The following is a 19566-nucleotide window of genomic DNA, read 5'->3' on the forward strand; positions in this document are numbered from 1 at the left end:
AAGTTTGAGAATGAGTCGGATAAGGCATTTGTGGTTTTTATAAAGCAAATGATCCTATTTCTTAATAATTCACTTCTAAATTAATCAAATTCTACTCTACGACAAACAAATGTATTGACTATGGTTTTAATCTCCTTGGAAATGACAAAGTGACATTTGTACGAACATAACTCATTATAGCTTTTATGGGGGTTTCATTGTTGTTGGTTGTTTTTTGCAAAAAAAAAGAGGTGTAAAAATTGCAGAGGAAAATAATTAAAGTTTTATGGCTCCTTTATGTAGATATGAATATATTCTATTACATAAAATCTACTATAAAAACTCTCAAACGTCACTTTATAGGATTTTTAGAATTTTCTATAGGATATTTTTTAATGGTTCATTTTGGTCTTTCTTTCTTCAGCTATTTCTAGCGCAGGTTATAATAAAAAAGAGTCTGACTTGATCACTCCTACTAGGGGCAATTTATCTTTCTATATATAAAAGATTTTGAACTGAGTAACTTTGTTTTTTATCAATTTATTAAGAATCCTTTCTACTCCATGAATTGGACGAGTCCATGTTTCCCCTCTCCCCTTTATACTATTGTGAATTCTTACAACATCTGAAACTAGGATGAATAAATATGTAGAATGTACATACATGATATATAGTCGATAACAAGCGGATCATGAAGTACGCCTTCCCTTTATTAGTTTCTACAACTATAAATTCCCTTCCTCCCCCTTTTCCATCACTTGGTATCGCCCAATTGATGAAAATGATATTATTAGTTAATATTGCTACCCGGGCATCACACTCCCCAGCAGCGATTCCTGCAACTTGTTCTAAGATGACACACACACAAATTCTACCTTCCTTCTCTCTCAACAGAGTAGATGGATTCGCCCAGCAGCGCCTCTCTCCGAAGCGAAGAAACCCTCGCTTACCATACATCAGGGCGAACTGCAAAGCGAGTTCTTTCACGGGAATTAAATAATAAGTGTAATAATTGGCGGAAAAGTGCAAAAAGTCTATCTACATAATATATTATATGTAAATGGCAAATAATGTATAATAATAATATTTTAAAAAATCCCCGTTTCTTTCAAAAGATGACGATGTCCTTTATATCAATATGTCTATGATATACATAGATTGTAGTTAGGTATTTAGGTACATAATTCTTGTTTATTGTTATTGAAGCGAGGGTTCCTACTACCTATATTACGTTGTGCGTCAAAATGAGAGACTCCTAGACAGCCTGGCCTCCTCTTTAAACTACGTATATAAATATGCCGCACTTTCGAGGTTGCGTTGTGCGGAGAGTTAATTAACTTCAAATATTATTGATTATAATTTGGCGAGTATTTTGTCGCTTAAGTCGTCAAGAAATGCCGAGATGAGATCCCGCCCATAAGAGAGGTAGGCAGTAAAATTGAAGGTGTGGTTTTCTTGGAAAAAAAAAAATCTTTGTCGTCTTCTTCTGAGGAACGACTACTGAGGGTATTGAACCTAAGCAGAAAGAGGAGAAGTTAGAACAAGCAAAGCATAACAAACTACTCATACACAGACACACGGATCATCATCGTCTAGGTGTTGTATGTTGTAGTATGTATAGGAAGTATGTAGTTACCTCTAGCGTCTGAGTGGACGGGCTTTAGTTATCGTTGCTCTAGGTATGGCTTGATGAGTTGTAATTGGTGCTCTTTTACTATTATTGTTGTTAAGGAGTGATTCATGGGAGTAAAGAGTGAATCATTATTGCACATACCTATAAAGAGGCCCCCTTGGGTAGGAGAATGGAAAGTTCCTTCACCTCCTTCCTTCATGTCCTGTATACAGGGACAATACTACTTTTCTGTGGGGCGGGGATTGAAAAACTTTGACACATTTTGAATGAAAAAAAAATGACAAACATCAATTTTGTTAATCTCAAATTGCTATTAAAAAATTACTAACTTTAGCAACATCCTTTGATTTCATATATCTTATTTGTCTTCATAAACCAGGGATATATTTATACAAATTCCAGAGACCGACAGTCCTAAAAACAGATCCAAAGACTCGACAGGACCGGATTAATAAGGATCGACACAACACTACGAATCTGTATAGATATAAATGGATTTATTTAATATAAAAATGATTTTCAGAACTTTCCAAGTTTCTAACAGAGAGTTTGAATAATGCCGAACCTTTTTTTATTTTCTTTAGAAACTACACATTGGAACTTCTAATTCAAATGATTGAATAGGATAAGATCATTGTATAGGAGTATAAGTTCAAACAGCAAACTGTACAAGTTGATTTTAAATGAAGATTTCTCTAGAATATTTATAATGATATGACTGAATTTTCATTAGATGGTCATTGATTTATCAGGGGTGTATTTTTTTTTTTACTTTATAAATAAAATTACTAATTGATGAGCATTCAAAGGACTGTATTTATATTGCTATTAATGTAATTATATAATTAATTGGGTAAAGTTTATGGATTAACTGATAGCTAGTTATAATTAAAATGATTCTCGTTTTATGTCATTAAGTAAGACGTTATTAGACTAATTAATTGAAACAAGTATAATCTGTTTCTACAAATTCCAACTTGTACACTATATGGGGGGGGGGAACTTTAAATCTGGAACATTTTGGGATAAAGTATATCTCAATTTATTTCCTAGTGAAGTAAATCAGTCAAAACAATCCCCTCCAGCTTCAATCACACCCTCCAACCGGACCCTGAACTTGGCAAAAGCCTTGATGAGGAATTCTTGGTCCGTTTTCCCCACTGCCTCAAGAATGGAAGGCCCTAAGGTGTCAACCGTGTTATGTACACGTTTATTGAACTCTCTCTCTATTGAAGACTCTCTAGTTTCCACACCCCAGAGGGTTCAGAATCGGTGAAAAAGGAGACCATATCCATTTAATCAAAACATAAAGGTCTTTAAAATGTTGGTTTTCCGGAATAAATCAGGTTCCCATTACGCAATTTAGACAAACTGTACCAATATAAAATTTTAGCTTGACATCTGTTAACATAATTACGTATCGAGTTATTTGTGCAGCCGGCACGGTGGCACACAATAATGCTCGTATAACGGTCATATTTTGAAGACATATCAGATATTTTGTACTTTTTATTATACAGTTTTGTCAGAAAAATCTGATGAGCACAATTTCATAAACATAAGTAAATCTCAGGGGTGCCACAATATTGAGGTGTAAACTTGTTTATCACTCTGTATAAAGTAATTCTTTTGGGTTTTTTTCCCAAAAAGAGGACACTCTTCATTTTGATTCTTCCTATTTTTTTTTTTTTTTTTTTTTTTTTTGAAAATGTCAAAAACTCATATTACCGGACATTTAAGGAATTAATAAAATAATATTTAAAAATAGGACATTCTTGAGAGAAAGAAGATGGAGTTGATCAGCCAATTTAAATTAATAATGTCAAAAAGTGTTTCACAGGACCCTAGAAAATTTGTTTGTTAAAGATATCTAGCGTACCCGGCCGTTGCTACCATTTTCCTTCTTACCTTGGGCGGGGGGGAAAGACCCCAAAAAAACCCTAATTTTGACAACATAACATACTTTCATTCGTGATAAAAAATGGTGTCTTTTCCACAAAGTTTTTAAATAATTAATTGGCTTGACAGGGCCTCCCAGGTTACTGAAACCTTCTAAAATTGTTTTAAAGTGTATATTATATAATTTTTAATTAGGTTTAGTTATTAAAATTTTGCCCCCCTCCCCACCTATAAACAAAAATCCTACCACCAGAATCAATTCATAAGTGGTGAGTAACTTTAGTAAAGAAAGGTCAAGGTCATAGAAAACGTTGTTATTATTTTTATTTTTTTAAATCAGGATTATGGATAAAGTTACATATTGATTAATAGCATATGGACAATAATTTCCATGGTAATTGTTTTTCAAAAAGTGATGGAGAATTGCATAGGTGCAGTTAGTAGAGGTGGTGGGAAGGGGTATGAAAGATTATTACAAAATCCTATCTGCATCTAAGCTACATGGCTTCCCTTGTTTGGGTGTCTATGTATATGGAATACTCGAATTTGTAGATTAATTATATCTAGAGTGACCATTCTTTGATCCCAAAAATAAGAAGACACATGCCCGATTATCGATTAAGGGTTAATGGACGGGGGATTTGTGTTAATATCTGGACATTCATAGTATTTGCAGGATTACAAAAAAAGTTAAGGATGGATTTTGGAAAAACATTGTAGAGAATATTATAAAGGCTAACAGTAAGAGTTGATTAAATTTTTTAGAGGTCAAGGTCATAGAAAACTATATTATTACTTCTTTTTTTTAAAGCAGGATTATGGATAAAATTACAGATTGATTTTTGTGAAACCTTGTATGAAGGTTATATAATATGTTAATAGTGAGAGGCAATTCAACTATGGGAAGTCAAGATCAAAGGTCATTGTTTCAAAACACTAATTGAGAAATATGTATAACTCAAATTAGTAACGTTTATTCTTCATTTTTAGGAAAAACTATTTAAATTGGAGGTTAGGCCTCTACCGAATGTCTATTCTAGTTTATTTTGGTTTTTCACTATTTTTAATTTTAACTTTATTTTAGATCAAATTAACCCACACACAAAAAAAACGGTAGAAAAAGTTTTGGGTAATTCTGGAGATAAAAAGAGGAAATGTACGGTGGAAACAAAACGGTGTTTTACACTACTAATTTATATTATGAAAATGTATTAATGTTGAAACTCTTATTTTTGACAATTACCATTCTTTGTATATAGCGATATCGATATATAGGTACTGTAGTGGTATAAGTGTATTAACGCATTTAAAACAATATTATAAAGTTTCCTTTTATACATATATATTTAAACTATTCAACTAGACATTAAGAGGTTGTCTTTTATAACTCACGACTGAATACAATTTTTCTTTAAATACGGATCTTAAACTTTTATTGATCTTGTTCTGAATATATAGGTCATTTCGGGTCAAACCCCCAGTTTCGGCCTTTATAAGGTTTTTATCATGTATAATGAATTGAGATCGAGTTTTTGGTTCTTTAGTATATCTGAGATCCATCACTACTAAATAGGTATTGGAACCGGTATTTGCAACGTTACTAGGCCATTAAAAATTGACCACTCATGACCTAACCCTTGAATATCTGAGTAAATTACATACTTCAAACTAAATCGTTCTTTAATAAAAAAGCAAGGATATAAATGAACTTTTAAAAGTTGGCAAATTTTATAGTGGTTCTCTCTCTCTTGGTCAGATATATTGCTACTCCGCCTCGCTAATCTCGTAAGTAGATGTGAATTACCCTTAATAACACTTTTGTTGTTTTTATTTAGTGAGAAAAGTATCAAAAAATAGCGAAAGATCTGTTTTAGAATCTGTATTTAAATTTGTTATGGAGATAAAAAAATTGTCGATATTAGCATACACATCCGCATGATGGAATATTTATGGATAAGGTTCGATACATCACTAGTAATTACGCTCTACCAATCTATATATTTCTTACATCATACTAGTTATTGATCTCAGGTTTAAAGCAAAACGAAAACTCATTTCCTGTTCTATATAATTCAGAATAACCGTAAAAGACCAAAACCGCTGTCACGAGTCATAAAAGACAAGACTTGAAAATGATTATTTTTCTCTGTTCTGGTACCAAAAACCAAAAATTTCTGTAAACTACCATAAAAGTTTAAAAAAGAGTCGAAACTACCCGGATCCTAAATTAGGATTCAAAATCCGTAATTCTATAAAAGACAACGTCAAGTCTAGTTCCAGTCAATTTGCTGGTCTTTGACATGAACAAATTAGAAAGAATAGAACCAATCATAATATATATAATTCAAGTATCTATAACCGAAAAATGTACCATCTTCGGGTTCCAGCACCAAGAACCGAAAAAGCTATGGAAATCTTCAAAAAAAAATTATAGAACTAAAATTTAACTTGATCTAAAATTAAAATTCAAAGTCTATGGTGTGTCAATATAAAACCAATCTTGAGCATAAATATCTCAAAGGGAGAAATCTCAATTTATTATTTTACTTGAAAAATATATACAGCCCAATATGTTATTGATATATTTGAGTCTATTATAGGCTATGTACTCAAATTTGTGGGATGAAATCAGATGCCCAATAGATTTAGTTATAGTTCAGCACCTATATATGATTAATGTGACTTTTTCTTCTTTTTTTTTTTGCCTAATATAACCTTTCAAATAAAATATGTCGCTATTTGATTACGACAATTCCAAAGGATTAATCAGACTAATTTAATTATAAAAATAGACGATAGTTTGTCAAAGAATATGTAAAATGTAATTTTACTTGTTTTTGTGTTGACAGGACACATCACGGGTGTAGAAAAAGTACTGAGGCCTGCCTCTAACTACTATTTATTAGTTTTATAATATTTTTTACTATAATAATACACATTATTTATAAATCTGTCCAACATCAACCTCCATCACAGCCTCCAACGGCCTCCGGAACACCTTGCACACATTGGTAACGTAGTCCTTTTTCATGATCCTCTACTGCTGGTTAAGGGAGGTCTTCAGGGCATCAATATTCGGGTGTCGGACTTTGCAGGCCTTTTGCTCAATCTGCCACCAAATTGAATAATCCAGTGGATTCAGATCTTGGCTCTGAGGGGGACAAAGGTCCTTGGACCATAAATTAATGTTGCTACCCATCCACTCTTGTACAATATTAGCAGTATGGGTCAGGAATACGTACATGACCTTGTTGGACTTCTTGATGTTCTTGGTGATCTATGGGACCACATTTTCCTTCAATACAATCAAGTAGTCGGCCGTGGAACCAAATCGGAAGCATTGTTGACATTGCTAAAGACAGAGTAATTTTTGACGTTGTGACAGGATTGGCCTATCAATTCTTCTAAGCGACCTTCCTCCGGTCTTTTGGATGGCCTTGCCCACAGTAGACAGATGCGCCTTCTTCTACTTCTTATTGGCGTACTCTGACATCTTCGTCGTTGGGTTGATCTTAAAGGCCTCCATGATGTCGTCAGGCTTCACTTTAGTGGGGTTTTTCACTCTTGGGTTTGTCCTTAAGGTTGTCCCATCAGATCAACGATTTCTGACCCGACAAACTGTGGTTTTACAGACGTTTAAGACCTTCATGATGTCCGAGGTTGTCTTTTCGGCGCGGATTAAATAAGGATGTCTCTTATTACTTCCATCATGGCATATATATAATTTTTGTTTACAACATGTACATCAATTAGAATCTAAGCATTCAAAATTAATCGGAACTTTAAGACTTAATATAAGAACACCTATTCAAAACTGTATTTTTAAAAGGTATCATTACTTTTTCTACACCCGGTACTATGATTACTAAAATGTACTCCTAGATACAAAAAAAGAGAAAATTATTATTGATGATCATTCCACATGTCTATAAATATATTCGTTTTCCTTAATAATATTTTTTTCTTAGTATATGATGCTTATCTCATATTTTTAAGAAGATGAGAAATTAAACAACAATACCATCAAATAATGAAAGGATACCTCTCCAATAATATTATCTTTCTTGAGCACATAGAGCACGTCAGTACCTTTATTGTATCAAGCAACCTCTCATACGAAAAGAAAAAGAAAAAAGGCCCAAAATCAGTTGGTAGTTTGCAAATTCATAGCCAATTTTTCCAAACTATGGAGCTATTATTCCATAACTCTAGAAAATTGTTCATAACATAACAAGAGCTCAGACTAATTCAACCAATCAACGTACAGAACACAGGTTAGGACAAAAGAAGCAGAAATATTTACAGCTGCCAACAAAGTACTCTGTTAATTTTGTGTTAGTGAGATACGCTGTTAGAGAGTAAAGACATAGTAAGGCTGTAGTAGATTAAAATCTTTAGTCTGGAATAACGCATTAAACCAAGTAGTGCATCTAGCACCGTTAGCCTGAGGAAAAAGTATGGTCAATATTTGTCATAACATTTTCGCAAGATGTCGTTTTTCCATGACGTCACTCATTTATTTATTGTACATACTACGTAGTATTAATAAGTACGTATATAATTTTTTGTTGTCTTAAATATTTTATATTTACATATTATTGTAAAGCAAATTTGAAACAAATTACTCCAAAATAATGGAACTGATTCAAATTTGCAAAAGCTTCAAGGAAACTTTCGCTTTTTTAAATTTCCCATTCCTAAAAATCCAAAAAAATGGATATCGAATCTTAAATATCTTCCTAATTGAGAACCTGGTGACCATTTGTATTTGAAAACCATTTTGAATCATAATTCCCTTTCCATAATTTTTCAAACAAAAAGTATATGAATAATGAAGTAAGTAAAAGTAGAAATAGCACAGTACTTGACTCATTCACGAGAGAACAGTAAATGATTCACCAAAAGGCTCGAAAATAATAATACCTCTAGCGGACAAAAAAAGTAAATTTTGACCAGGATATTTTTTTTCCGCTAATAATGACGTTATCCTTGGATGATCTACTTGGTTAAATGCTTTAGTCTGTAACAATGAATGTTAGCTACCACAAGGGTAGAGACAAAGATACAGTGTGTTAGCAACGAAAAACGAGAGTCACTTAGAGCTTATTTCTTTCATGTTATTTATTTAGGGATAAATTTATTTGACTTACAAACTTCGTTCTATGAACGAAATAAGCTCACATACCTTTATAATGTTTTATTTCGGCCTATAACGATTCCAATTTCAGCTAAAGGAACGAAGTTTATGGGTGAACTTTTAATTACACACACACTTTTTATTAAAATCATTTCTCTGGTTGGAATTTCCGAGATCATACGGATATCTTTTCTCAATCATTCTCACATTAAAAGTTATATCTCGGACTGAGTCACAACACTATCTGTGACATACTTTATTTACAGTTCAAATGTCCCCAGTATTATTACTTGTAAATATAACTTGTAATAAATGTGAATTAAAATAGTGATAACATCAATTAATGATTAGTAATTAATATGACTGATGTTGTAATTAAACAAAAGCATAATTAGAAGGAGAAACAATTTGCTTACACAAGTTGCAACTTTTAAACGACATATGCATTATATAAATGATGCGTCAACATAAAAACATTCTTCAACAAAAATCACGAAAGGTATAAAAGCCTAATATATTTTTTCACTTCATATTTCATTGACATATTTGTGTCAGTTATAAACTTTGTGTTCAAATTTGAAGGAGAAGTTAAGACACCCAAGAATGTTAACTATAGTTTCGAACCTTTTGTTGATTTAAAAAACTTAACTAGGCTCTGATATGGCCTTTCAAATAAGGCATATCACTTTTTCATTAGTTTATCGTTACTTTAACTGTAGTTTAAGGGCCTCATAAGGATTAATCGGAACATTTGTTCATATAAGTGAAGGATAAAACTAGTCAACAAACTTCAGGTCTTGGAACACTCGCCGTCTAAACATTGATTATTGTTATTTAAGCTGTAGAACACAGAAATGAACCTGTAAAGCCTTTTTTTTAATCACGTTTTTAGAGTATGATTTCGATTCAGAGCCATATTTCAAAGTCAAAAAAACTTATACACGTTTTCACCTCCCGTAATATGAATATAAATTTCATATTTTCTTTGCTTTAGCCTAAATGTGATTAAAAATACAGTTAGAGATAAGATCTGTGGGCTCATTATGAAGGATATCATTTCATTTTTTATTAGAGAAGAATAGTTATAGCCTATTTTTGTGTTCACCATAACTGGGACTACAGGCGTTGGGGTATGTGGGATGCTACTCCTCCCCTGATTAAACCCTTGCAGTCAAATTTATCTGTGAAAAAATAAATGATTTATAAAAAAAAATTATCATTCTGTCAAAAAAACAGAAAAATTCAATTCTAGTAATAGCCCTGATGTTGTTGATAGCCCAGATATAGTCAATCCTGTTAAAACAGTCAGGGTAGGAAATATAATAAGAGAGGCTTAGTGTAGGTTACCTCTTTAGCCAAGTTTATTTTTGGCTATGGCCACATAGATCGATGAAACGCTTAAACAGTGGCTTCTGCAGTGAGTGGAGTCGATCCCTCCCCAAATTAAAGATTTTTTTGGTTTTTAGAAAATAAATTAATATTTAAATTTGTTTGTTTTAAAAAAAATTAAATATTTGGAATTCAATTTTAGAAATTTTTTTCCAATTTTTTTTATTTTTGTGAAATTCTGTGGATTTTATACATTTTTTTCCAAATTATTTATTTTTTTGTAAATAGCTATGGATTTTGGCAATTTGATTCGGAAAAATATATTAATTGATATTTAATTATTCAGATTTTTTTCCAAAAAAAATTATTTTTTTGTAAATAGCTGTAAATTTTATAAATTTTTTGGAGAAGAAATTATTTTGTTGTAAATAACTGGGGATTTTGGCTATTTGTTTCGAAAAAATATAATAATTGATATTTAATTATTTAGATTTTTTCTCAAAAAAAATATATTTTTGTAAATATCTATGAGTTTTTTAATGAAATTTCCCAAAAATTTAATATTTGAAATTGTTAAAACTTTAATTTTTTGTGAATAGCTGTGTATTTTTGATTTTTGTTTTAAAAAAAAATTATGGTTTGAATTTTTTTTCAAAAAATTTAATATTTCATTAATCAATATTTAAATTTTGAATTTTTTTTTTTTTTTTTTTTTGACACCCCCCCACCCCAAAAAAAAGGAAGAAGAATTACATATATTTATATATAATTCTGGAGACGCTCCTGTAAAAACAGATGGCCGTTGGACAAGGTTTGACTTTTTACATTAAAAGAGAAATTTCCAACCCAACTGGACACGCAGTCGACCTCCACTCCCAATATTATATATATATATATTAATTACAATCTAGGTATGTATATAATAATTATAGAGCTGGCTTTTATTCTTATTGTTATTGTTGTCTATGACTTTGCAAAGAGGCTAAAATGATACAACAAGCAATAAAAAAATACATAGACGAAAAATCTATTAAAAAAACAGCCTAATAATATCATAGTCGTAGTAATTGTCATGAAAATGAAAGAGAGGAGGAAGTGGAAAATACTTTGTGCTACCTGCTTAGAGTTATTAAGACCCATCCCAGGCCTCATTTCAAGCTCCTCCTTCAAACTTGTCTTCCCCTCCTCTTCTTTATTCTCCTCCCTAAGCGACGTCGACGCTTAGAATAAAGTAACAACATACATTGAGCAGAGGTTACTGTTAAACTACAAAGCATAGTAGGTCAAAAGTAAAGTAATGTCTTATAAAAAGAAAAAAAACCCGCTGAAAAATAAGGTAGGAGAAGATGTTCTCCTCTTGGGGGGTACCTCATTTCCCGGCAAATTCCCGTTAAGCGGGATCACGGGATACTACACCATCAATAATACTCGGAAATCCAAGTATTTCATGAGGAAAGAATACATTTTAAGCCACATATATTCACAATTATCATCATGACTCATAGCGCAGGGATTGCTTATCTTAGAGTACGGTCCCGTTTTTTGGAATTCCGTCACCAGATCCCACCCACAACAAACAAATAACCACATACATAATAAGTAACTAATTAACAAATTTCCGGCGTAGCTGGTAAGGTGGACTGACTCTAATATATACAATCAAACTCTTGGGCTAAAATACAACGCACACTGGATTCCTTGTAATAGAAATCCTAATTCCTACAAAACTCTCATTATTCATTTGATACCTAGGATTTAACGGATCATTGAATGAATTATATTTATGTAGCTAGTAAAGTACGGAAATTTCCTGACTCTCAGGGACGCGGAATCCCGGATTCTCGAGAGATAAACCCTAATACGCATTGAGATAAAAACCAAAGTTCAAGATATCACCAATTATGTACATATTGTAAATAATTAATAAATGAACTTGTTATTGAACGAGTAGATCCCATAATGCCAGATATTCGGAGATTGTATATTCCTATCTTTGTGTAAAATTAAGTTAAATAAAGCCTCACGTAAGGCCTTAAATATTATACTGTTCAGTTTCATTTCATTAATTCAACTCAGTATCTCTCTTAATGACTTATTGCCTCTGCTTGAGGCCACATTAGATCATGTGGCCCGTGATCATACGAACAATCTTGTACAAAAATCAAAATAAGGGGGGAAATCTCAATTTATATGCAATATACAGCCCATTATTCAAATTTGATGGATGAGTTAAGATACCTCAAGAATTTTAACAATAGTTTGGAACCTTTATTTAATTTGCAATACTTAATTTAGCCTCAATATGGTCCAATAAAATACCAGAGACTAGTGCAGGATTTTATTTTATTTTTTTTTAAGGGGGGAGTATGGTTTTGGAGAAAAAATAATATACATATTCACAAAAATATCGATTTGTAGAAAAAAAAATTTTAAATAATATTTTTTTTTTTTTTTTTAAATACAAAAATCCACAACTGTTCACTAAAAGTTAAACTTTTGGAAAATAATATTTCAAAAACCCACAGCTATTCACAGATGTTATTTTTTTTTTTTTAATTTAAAAAAAAGAATCAAAAATCCACAACTGTCCACAAAAAATAAAAAATTTTGGATAAAAAATTCACAATTCCACAACTGTTCACAAAAAATTTCAATAATAAATTTTAAAATAAAAATAATAAAACCCACAACTGTTCACAAAAAATTTAACTTTTTGCTAAAGAATTTCAAAACCCCATAGCTATTCAAAAATTAATTTTTTTGAAAAAATTTAAAATAATAACTTCAAAAACCTACAACTACACAAAAAATAAATTTTTTTTGGAAAAAAATTTTACAAATCCACAACTGTTCACAAAAAATTTAATCTATTAAAAAAAATTTCAATAATAATTTAAAAAAAAAAATAATAAAACCTACGACTGTAGCAAAAAAAATTTACTTTTTTACTGAAGAATTTCAAAAACCCACAGCTATTTAAAAATTTTTTTTTTTGAAAAAATGTAAAATAATAAATTCAAAAATCCACAATTGTACACAAAAAATAATTTTTTTTTCAAAAAAATGTAGAAACCCCACAGCTAATTAAAAAAATTATTTTTTTCAAAAAATTTACAACTATTCCAAAAAAATTAACTTTCATAGAAAAAATATTTAAATAGAAAATTTTCTTCTAAAAAGCAGAATTCCTTAATTATGAGGTGCTACAGCCCCTCCAGCCACCCCGGCGGAGGCCCCTGAATAAACATAAAAAAAAATTTATACTGTTATTGCAAAAATTGATTTTGGTTAAGTGCAACTTGATAATTTACAATTAGAAATTGACGATAAGGATTCATAGATTACGAATATAATCCAGGCTTAATTTTGCAAAAAATCATTCTAGCTTGCTTTTATCTTCACGGGTGTCATATATAAACATACTATGATGACCTTCATATTACTATTCTCATCATCAGCAACATTATACATAACTTCACAACAACAACATCCTTGATTGAAGGCGCAGACTTCCCATATTAATATTATTATATAAAATTTTGTATGATCATATTACAGTCAGATAACTCAAATTAATCAAATAACTCGGACTAATGCTCATCAACTCGACAAATTTTGGTAACTCGTTTTTTGCAGTTATCGAGTTATTTTTACCCATAGAACAATATCTTTAGATAAATTGTATAAGCAAAAATAACGCCATTCAATAGTCCATTATATAATATATATTTGTATTTTTTTACTTTAGGTAAGGTGGAGGAGGGGGGTTTAGATTTTTGGATTTTTTTTTTGAAAAAAAAATCCAAAAATTAAAATTTTTTGAGAAAAAAATTTCAAAAATTAATAGCTATTACCAAAAAAATTTCAAATATTAATGACGGTATTTTTTATTCATAAATTTCTATTGAATTAGTTATTCTCAAATTATGGCAATTGATGTATAATTGAAATATAATCTCCTTTGCCTAGGTATTTGTTCATGTAATAATCTGTCCAAGTTGTGTTTTCATTTGAATAAGGCATTAGGGGTAGAAGCCGTATGCGTTGAATATTTCAAATAGCGGCAAATGAAGAAATTCGAGCTAGTCCGCTACTTACTAGAGGTTCAACATTCATTTGTCTGATCTGAAGAATCACTATTCAATCTACTGAGAGGTTAGAGTAATTTAAACAGGTGTTAGTACAATTGTGTACTTATTCATTGCTTTTTAAGGCTTCCGTTTAATTATTTTAGTCATAGATTATAAATAATTGATTGTTATGTTTATAAAGAACCCTAAATTAAATATCTATATATAAGAAAATATAAATAAATAATTATTATAGATAATATAATTCACATTAGCTGGAGTTACATCTATTATTATTTATCGAGGTCTTACGGTATTATATAGTTACGAGTATTTATTTGTTCGATTCCTATCAGTTCTTTAGACCCTCAGTCCCAGGGACATGTCCTTAAGACCGTCAGTCTTAAAGACCAGTCCTTAACTGTCTGTCCTTGGAACTGTTTATAGAAATATCGATGGTTTATTAAGCCAAATAAGATATATGAAATATGTATTAAGATATCTTGCGAAAAAGATTATATTTTTATTATAAAATGAACATATAATATTGTTACTTAGTTACTTAATTTAGTCTATTATATAATGGAATAATTAAAAAGAGGAAAAACACACACATTGACGTCACGAGGGATCGTTTTTATCTTCTTTGAGGACGGACATTAGGGACTGACTGGATTGGATGGGACCAGACAGGACTAGACAGCGTTCCAAGGTCTTAAACAAGGGCCGAGACAACACAAGTTACAATTAGTGTTGAATTTCGATTTGGAAATCATAGACCGATTGGAGACGAGAGGTTTATGCAGGGAATGGGCTGGAAAGGATGTTAGCCACCCACCTTACAAATTAAGGAATTTTGGGTTTTTTACTAGATTTTTTTTTTTTTTTGAAATTTAATTTTTCAAATGTTTTTGCAAAAATTTAATTTTCTGTAAATAACTATAGATTTTTGAAATTTTTCTCTAAGTAAAATTAATATCCGAATATTTTTTTCAAAACATTTTGTATTAGAATTTTAATTTTTGAAAATTTTGAAAAAAATAATAATAATTTTATGTAAATAGTTGTGGATTTTGGATTATTTTTCCAAAAATTCCCCAACCAAAACCTTTCCCCCAAAGGTAAAATCTAAAAAAAAAAACTTATTTCATCCGGAACAGCACCATTTTTTATAGAAAATAAATTTTATGTGAAAAAATGACGCTATTTTATAAAAAAAAATTATATATTTTTTTTTTTTTTAGAAAAGGTAATTTTGATCAACATAAAATTTCTGTTTATTATTTTATTATCTGTTCAAATTGGTCAAGAAGAATAAATGAGGACGGAATGCAAAAATATCGGATTCGGACTAAGTCACAAAACAAGTTACAACTTAGTTAAAAAGTCATAAATGATACATTTGTCAAATTTAAATAAAAGTTAAAAAATAGCCAAAAAAAAAAAAAAAAAAAAAAAATAATAATAATAAAAATCAGGAAGTTTTTTTTTACAAGAAAATTCAATATTAAATATTTTTTTCAAAAAATTTAACATTTGTTTTCCAAACAAATTAATTTCCTCTGAAAAATAATATATGGATCTTTGAATTTTTTTACCAGAAATTTGATATTTGAATTTTTTTCCCAGAAACTTGGTATTAGAAATTTTTCTCCAAAAAAATAATTTTTTTTGAACAACTGTAGATTTTTAAAATTTTTTGATAATAGTTATGAATTTTGAAATTTTTTTGTGAATATCTGTGGATTATTTATTTTTTTCAAAAGATCTACTATTCTAATTTTTTGAAATTTATTTCGAAAAAAAATAATTTTTCAATTTATTTTTGTGCAATTTTTTTTTCTTTAAAATTTTAATCTAATTTTTTCAAAAAAATCCCTACAAAAATTATATGGAATTCTTCAAATATTATTATATTTTTTTGTACTTATATAAGAGGTCATGTACACAAAACGACCCCCTCAGCGGTTAGTTGAACCTCCACTTGGGAAATTTAGTCATCCTACCTTGTTATGATACACATCTTATTATGTGTTGTTTGTTTGTTTTATTTTTTTGCCCCTTGAAAAAAAATACAACATTAGGAAATCATCCGGAAATTCAATCACTTAAAAAAAAGCCGAAAAAACAATTTCTTATATCTTTTATTAATTTACTATTTTTTTTAGTAACATTCAAAATCACGTAATGGTACAACACACACTTGATGAAGAGTGTAACTGAGCCTTGGCATCCCATCTCCACACTTTATCATTGTCTATAATCTATAATATAATCTAAAATTATGTAATAATTTATAATTTAGCCTCCTTACAAATAATAATTTTTCCTCTTTATTTTGTAAAGTAATATTTTGTAACCTGGCTAACACAAAAATATATATGTAGTGTATTTTGTTGTCAGCTGTTGATTTTTCTGTTTCTTTTCTTAATCTTGATGCGTTGATTCAAAATTGGCTCTTTTTTTATCAGTACACAATGCTCAATTATGATATTCAATAAAAGTTCCATAGTTAAGAAGAATTGGCTATCTGCTACCAATGGATTTTGGCCCTTATTTCCGCATCTTTTGAGAAGAAAGGTTGCATGATACAAGAAAGGTAACGTCTTGATACTACTAGATGTTATCTCTAAATTGAATCTGTAGACCTTTTTTTTTTTTTACTACAAAAAATAAAAAAAGTTCAAAAATCAGTTGATCAATAGTTTCCCAACCTTTTCCAACTGTATGTCTATTCTTCATATAAATTTAGCAAATAGATCATAGCACACAATGGTACTGGGCAAGGTTAATAGAAGTACAAGATTGTACCATAACGGATGTACGACGGATGAATGACATCGATCACGCTTTTTTATATTGATCTCATAGATATGAGTGATTGCGTGTTTTGTTAAAATCTGTCTTCCTTGCTCAACCATCAGTGCGATACATCAAATTTAAAATTCTAGTAATATGACGTCATAGACTATGATTGGTTGTGTGTTTGTCAAAATCTGCCTGTCTTGCCCAGCAGTCGGTACAATACATTAGATTGAAAATTCTAGCATGCCCGATTACATAATGGTTTAACCTTGTATTTCTATTAACCTTAGTAATGGGTAAGTATCCATGAAGCACCAATATGTCCTCTGTAATTTTTTGTCAGCTGTCAATTTACTGTCCTCTCTAGCTCCTAATTAGCAGGGGCGTTCGTAGGGTGTAAGCTGGAGGGGCGGTAGCCCCCTTCCCCAATTAAGGATTTTTTTTCCTTTTAATTATACAATTATTTCGTCATTCAGGCAAATTAGGCAACAGAGCAAAAAAATTAATATTTGAACTTATTATCCAAAAAATCTAATTTTTTTGTGAATATGTATGGATTTTTAAATTTTTCTCTAAAAAGTTTAATAGTTGAATTTTTTTTAATAAAATATTCTATCCTATAAGATTCATTGAATTATATTAATCTACTAAAAATGACTATTTAATTACTTTATAAAGGGTTGGATCGGTTTACAGAATCCTAAAAAAGGAAAACCGTGCTCTCTAAAAACCAAATTTATAATAAAAAAACAGGAGGGAAGCGCTTTGGTTTGTTTTTTTTGAAAAAAAAGAAAAATTAATATTCATATATATAAAATTTTTTGAAAATTTTTTGATTATTAAATTAATAAAAAAAAACTCATAAATCTACAGTTATTTTCAAAAAGTTGAATTTAAAAAAAAACATTTTTAACTTTACACAAGAATTGAATTTTTTGAAAAAAATTTCAATCATTAAAGTTTTTGGATAAAAATTTCATGAACCCACAGCTATTTACAAAAAATTAAATTTTTCGAAATAAAAATTCCAAAATTAAATTGCAAATATTAAATTTTCAATAATTTTATTTTTTGAAAAAAAATTTCAAAAATTAAATTTTAAATATAAAACTTTTGAAAAAAAGAATTAAAAAATTAAATTTGTATCAAAAATCTTCAGCAATTCGTTAAAAATAAAATTTTTAAATTTTTGAAGCAATTTTCAAAAATCCATTGCTATGTACAAAAAAATTAAATTAAAAATCAAAAAAAATTGCAAAATTCCTCGCTATTCACTAAAAATAAAAATAAATTAGAAAAAATTTCAAATATTTAATTTTCCTGTAAAAAGCAAAAAATTATAATTTTGGAAGGGATTAAGCCCCTCCAGCCCACTCCCTCTGGACGGCTCAGAAAATTGAGGATGGAGAATATATGTATAAGACTAATAGTGTGATTTTTCTTTTCTAATGTAATATAAATACTTTCAATTCCCAGTATTTATTATTTACTAATGGGCATTTCGTTGGAAATGAGAAACCATTAATTAATGATTAATTTATAAATATGTAATATAAATAATATATCAAAGTTGAGTGATTTCTTTGTAAACACAAGTTGCGGATATATTTAGCATTTACGTTTTGTGTTAATCATCATTTATCTCATGTCATGTTTAATTATCTTAATTCATTTGTATTTTTGAATTTATTCATAAATATTTCACTTCCCATAAAATCATTTATTTTCATTAATTCCCGAAAATTATCAGGGAAAAAATATCAATGACATATGTACAACTTTATGATGGGCTTCAAAAAGGACGATATTTTTGCACGCCATAGTTATTCATGAATAATTATCTACATAATAAACACGTACACACAGGTAAAAATCAAACTTACTTGTATGTACAAAAAAGGCACATCTACGCAATATTGTAATCTATTAATAATACCTAGACGTTGCCTTAGACGCCATAATCAAAAGTTTAATTTATTTTTTCATCTCCGACTATCACCTTGTGAGTTAATACAAAATAATCTTGAGTGAAAGTCAAGAAAATCAGGAAATATGTTTCGTTTTTTTTTTCTTCTTTTTTTTTTAAGATGAAGATTTACTCAAACAAAAATAGGTCACAGTTGACACAAACTGAGGATAATTATTCGGCAAAGAATATACAATATATGAGATTCCAACTCAATTTTGGGGGATATCATTAGATTTGTAAAAAAAAAAAAATATGTGGAAAAAAACGAAAATAAAATTGGCAACCCTGACAATGAGGCAAACTGAATAAATATATATTATGTGTAAACTGGTGTGACAGTCCTTCCGTAACAGTGGCTGCAAAGAATTTTTATATACACATATATTTAATAATATAAACATTCAAGGAGTTATATTATTCTTCCGCAAGACAACGCCATTCTTTGACGTTTTGTTTACAAATTAATAGAAGTAAACAAGGATTTCAATAATGTTTGAAAGGAGAGGGGTAAAGTTGTTTAACGTTTTATAAAATTGTGACATTAAGGAAATAAACACAAATCCTACTTTGTTTCTTGTAAAGGGGAGACCCGTAAAATGATTGTGGTAAAAAGCTTGCAGACAAAATCGTTGGGGTACTATCGTTGTGTACATATTCACTCTGAGACAAAATCGTTGTGGGTAGAATCATCCTGAAGCAACATCCTTGTAAGCAATACGATTTGAGTAATTTAATTGTAAGACAA

General features: G+C 29.8%; 3 long non-coding RNA genes across 9 annotated transcripts; 2 read left to right on the forward strand and 1 right to left on the reverse strand.

Moving 5' to 3' along the window:
- Positions 1–1012: 1012 nt before the first annotated feature.
- Positions 1013–16242, reverse strand: LOC121117990 (uncharacterized). 7 transcript variants are annotated; one of them, XR_011780369.1, is made up of 5 exons: positions 16054–16242; positions 2178–2307; positions 1942–2089; positions 1616–1862; positions 1013–1494 (listed from the first exon to the last, which is right to left on the reverse strand). It is a non-coding gene; the product is annotated as an uncharacterized lncRNA (long non-coding RNA). The 7 variants fall into 7 exon arrangements; XR_011780370.1 differs by having other exon boundaries at positions 16204–16221; XR_005864295.2 differs by lacking the exon at positions 2178–2307.
- On the forward strand, positions 3857–4927 carry LOC121117994 (uncharacterized). Its single transcript, XR_005864301.2, has 2 exons — positions 3857–4252; positions 4323–4927. It is a non-coding gene; the product is annotated as an uncharacterized lncRNA (long non-coding RNA).
- Positions 7705–16583, forward strand: LOC139905525 (uncharacterized). The gene is made up of 2 exons (XR_011780375.1): positions 7705–8060; positions 15292–16583. It is a non-coding gene; the product is annotated as an uncharacterized lncRNA (long non-coding RNA).
- The last annotated feature ends 2983 nt before the right edge of the window (positions 16584–19566 follow it).

The sequence above is a fragment of the Lepeophtheirus salmonis genome, chromosome 5 (genome assembly GCF_016086655.4).
Source record: "Lepeophtheirus salmonis chromosome 5, UVic_Lsal_1.4, whole genome shotgun sequence".
NCBI classification, from domain to species: domain Eukaryota; kingdom Metazoa; phylum Arthropoda; class Copepoda; order Siphonostomatoida; family Caligidae; genus Lepeophtheirus; species Lepeophtheirus salmonis.